A 5,089-nucleotide genomic window follows, 5' to 3' on the forward strand; every position below is an offset into this window, starting at 1 on the left:
CATGTTCAACATAATGTCTAACCAATTTACTAATAATTCAGAAAATAAATTCTAATTGTTTACTAATAATTCAAATTCACAATTAAAAATATGAAATAAGTATCCATTCTGATTAACAAATTCAAGGAATGCAATATCAAAAATCATCAATGACAACTATAGTATTGCAAATTGTAATATGACTCAAGAACTGTAGCATAAATACCTATAAACTAACTACTAATTTACTTTAGTGACTCAGTCTGAGGCTTCTATATCCCAAATGGACTCAAGATCCAAAAACTGACTAGTACTAACAGGTTCATCTTCATTCTCAGTCGGGTATTTAGGATTGCAGGATTGTAACTTTGGCCCTCCACCCTACAATGAACTTTGACGTTCCAACTCAAATTGTGGAATGTGAATTGAGAGCTCCCAAATTTACTAATCAGACATGAACAAATTGTACAAAAGAGTGTATTTATATCAATCCATGATTGCATTTTTGGCGAATTACACGGGCGATTTAAAATGCATCTTGGTTTAAGCGGGGCGAAATGGTTCCTCAAATGCTTATAATGTTTTAATTTAATTTGGTCGATGCGTGCAATGAACATTTAATTTACCATTGGCAAATTAGGTCTTGGGTACATGGTTGTTTTACTATTTCCAGCGAATAACAGAGGTGGTCTAATACCCACGTCCGAGTGATTCCAGGGGAATATTACGGGCATGCACGTTGAATGGTGTATGGTCAATGGAAAAGATATAATATATTGTAGCATTAACCCTAAAATTCTTGGTGATTTGACCACTATGTTGCCCCATACTATTCACCATTTCCTAAAAAAAAAAAGCAGAAATACACGGAATTCGCCAATTGGTGAAGATTCACCACTAAAAAACTCTCTGACCTTAACTATAATCATAACGCTAACCCTTAACTTTAACTCTAACCCTCTAATATAAACCCTAACACTAATATTGTGATATAAACCAACCCCTAAACATTAAATTAATCATAATCATAAATCCTAATCCTAACCCTGATCCTAATCCCATGATATAAACCCTAACCCTAGAAATAATCATAGCAATAACACTAAATCCTATCACTAACAACAATAGTAATCCTAATTGTAACCTTAAACCCTAAAGCCAAAACCTAACCATTAGCCTAGCCATAACAATGATGCAAACCCTTACTATAATCCCAACCCTAACCATTAACCTAACCCTAAAAGTGATGCAAACTATAAACATATTCCTAACCCTAACCATGTTGTAAATCCAAACCGTACCCATTAACTTAACCCTAACAATGATATAAACCATTTACATAATCCTAACCCTAACCCTAACCCTATGATATAAACCCTAATCTTAGACATAATCTCAAACATAACCCTAAATCCTAAGCGCAACCACAATCTTAACCCTAACCATGATGTAAATGCAAATGCTAACCATTAACCTAATCAAATCCTAACCCTATAATGATAAATCCAAAGCCTAACCACAATATTAACCCTATCCCTAATCCTAATCATGAAGTAAATCAGAACCCTAATCATTAACCTAACCCTAGATCATAGCCCTATGATATAAACCATAACCCTACACATAATCCTAACCATAACCCTAAATCCTAGCTTAATCACAATCTTAATGCTAACCGTAATAGTAAACATCATGTAAATTCAACAATGATGTAAACGCTAACTATAAACCTACCCCTAACCCTAATAGAAAGACAAAATGAACCCTATTCCTTAGTGATGCATAAATTTGCTGTGATTGTAGAAGCCTCTCTGCTTAATTAGTAACGATTTAATTACTTTGGAAATACTCCTTTAACTCAAATAGAACCAAACCTAGCAATGTTTAATGAGAGGAGTGTAATTCGCATTATTTAAATTCAAAGCACAAAGTCGTTGTTATAATTTATTTCATGATTAAAATCTTCCTCCAGCAATTCTACTCAATCGTTCAATGTGAAAAAATATGTCTTTCAACGTAGTAAGAGATCCAGTGGCCAAGTGATTTTAATTGGAAATATTTTTGACTAATTAATATAGTATACTAGTATCAATTTTGTATTTTTCAGCATGGAAAATGAATTTTCGATCTGAAAATGGTTTATCCTGTTTCAAACCTTTTCCATTTTGGCTGAGAATGAGGTTATCTTCATGCTTGCTGCATTTTTTAACCTACATTGAACATTAAGCTTAAATTAATTTAAGGCAGTTATAGTAAAGCATCACACAACCTCGATGATATTAAATTATTTGCGGAATGTAGTGTACTTGGGAATCTCGTATTAAGGATGCAAATGAAAGAAAATTGTGAATTGCTGTTATCAAATATTCCTCTCATTACTTCTATACCAATATGACTTCGCCAGTATATAATTACCATTTGCATGATTTTGAAAATATTGAATGAAACCTATTCATAAAAAGAACAAAAAAATATTGAATGAAAGAAGCTAAGGGGCCGAAAAAATTAATTTTTAATTTTTAATTTTAAAGACTAAGTTTATGACCATGGACTGATTTTTCATCAACATAAATAAACTAGTATATGGGAGTCAACTAATTGTGGATAATGAATAAATAAAAATAACAGATTAAATAAATATATTTAATACAAGAATAATGTATTTCATATTTCTTGAGGTGATATGTACACACTGAAGTTTTGTATTGGGGTTCTCAATTGGTAGGTATGATTGGATCCCATTGGCATTTTGTAATCAATATCTAACAAAATATGCTTGGGAATCCCTTAAGTAAAGACGTAATTGCAAAATGTGACTTTAGTTATAAATATTTCTATCATTGTTTTTTATTAAAAATACACTGAGTTTTAAATATATAACTAAATATATGTAAATAATTTTTCCCATCATGTTTATATATTATTTTAAATACTATATTAAATTTTATATTAATATATATATAATACACCCTGTAAAAAATAAAAGATATTAATATAATTCAGTGGTTTATCTACTTTTATCAAAACATAAATAAATTAATATTTGATATTTATAGTGTTAGAAATTATAGAATATATATCAAGCCAATCATCAATCATTGTGTGCACCTTTTTCATGTTTTTTCATATTTTTCTCAATTACTTCTAAATATTCAACCTTTATTTAAAATATTGATTGTTCTTATTGTTTGCATTATTTTGAATTTTAAATTTTTTCATTATACCTATTTCTTTTCTTCTTTATTTTTTATCTTTTTTTAGTCTTATTGATACTTGTGATTAGGTAATATAATTGCATTGACTAAAATCTTAATTAATTATTATTTAAAATATATATTTTTTCTTGATTAGAGAATTTTATTTATTATTTGAAAAAAAAAAATTAACATGTTAGATTTCTAGTTGTACCAATCTTTAAAATTATTTATCTTCAGTCTCACCACAAAAAAAAAAAAATGTGTTATAAAAAGAATCTTTAAAATTTGTAACCATTAAAAATTTATTTCACAAATTTACAAATTATTTTTCTAATATTAACTTTTCTAAAACAACTATTATTAAATTTGTTAAAGTAGTGATAAATAATAAATTTACAAAGCATGTCCAAAGGGTTGAGCTTAACTGGTTAAAACACTAGGTTCTCAATATGGAGACCCAAGTTCAATTTCCAATAGGGACATCTGAAGTGGAATTCTAAGCCAACATCCCTAGGATCCACACCCAAAATAATGAATAATTAAACACCACAAATGTTGAACAACCATCCTAACACCATCAAAAATCCTATGATTCTTTCCCAACCAAATATTCTAAATAATAAAAGAGGGACAAATATCCCAAACAACTTAGAGAAAATAAGTCTTAACAAGAGGATTTCACAAGGTGAAATATCCTTGGAGAAGGAGAATTGAAATAAGAGGTGAGAAACACATTCCTCACTATTACAACAAAGCTATAGATATCAACATCCCTACGATCCACACCCAAAATAATGAATAATTCTCCACCGCAAATGTTGAACAACCATCCTAACCACACCCAAAATAATGAATAATTCAACACCACAAATGTTGAACAACCATCCTAACACCATGAAAAATCCTATGATTCTTTCCCAACCAAATATTCTAAATAATAAAAGAGGGACAAATACCCCAAACAACTTAGAGAAAATAAGTCTTAACAAGAGGATTTCACAAGGTGAAATATCCTTGGAGAAGTAGAATTGAAATAAGAGGTGAGAAACACATTCCTCACTATTACAACAAAGCTATAGATATCAACATCCCTATGATCCACACCCAAAATAATGAATAATTCTCCACCGCAAATGTTGAACAACCATCCTAAAACCATGAAAAAAAATATCCTTGGAGAAAGAGAATTGAAATAAGAGGTGAGAAACACATTCCTCACTATTACAACAAATAACTCCTCAGGATGCAAACATAGAATATAGTAATTTCTCTTAAACTTTTAAGCTAAAGTTTTATAATCAAATATTTTGAAATGATGTACAAAATCATGGAATTTTCTATTATATGACAACACATGGATATAAAGTTTAGTTTAGCCACTCTATCGATTACAATATTTTTCATTTACCATCTATCTATTCAATGTATAAATTATAATTCACTCTAGCATCTTGCAAAGTTCCTATAGTTAATTAACATGTGTATGAAGAAAATTGTAAATACTAAACTAAAGAGATTAAAAAAACAAATTAAAAACTAAGGACACACATATATCAAGCACACTCAATACTACGACACTAAGAATTAATAAAACTAGATAAATAAATAAAAAATAATTAAACTACAAACTCTAGATTCGTCATCGAATTTCATATTCTCGTAATTTGATGTGCACTTGCTATGTGATACATACTAAATTTTACCCCATGATTGTGAGTGGAAGATGATGATTAAACTAACATCGCATGAAAAATTAATGTGAGATGTTTAATGGATTTGCAAGATGGTGAGTGAATAATTCTACACTATGAGGGTATGAGTATCAAAGTGGATGATTTATGGAGGAAAATAGAGGGCATTATGAGGGTATGCATATGAAAGTAGTTGATTTGTAAAGGAAAATAGAGGGTTTA

The sequence above is a fragment of the Cryptomeria japonica genome, chromosome 7 (genome assembly GCF_030272615.1).
Source record: "Cryptomeria japonica chromosome 7, Sugi_1.0, whole genome shotgun sequence".
NCBI lineage: Eukaryota > Viridiplantae > Streptophyta > Pinopsida > Cupressales > Cupressaceae > Cryptomeria > Cryptomeria japonica.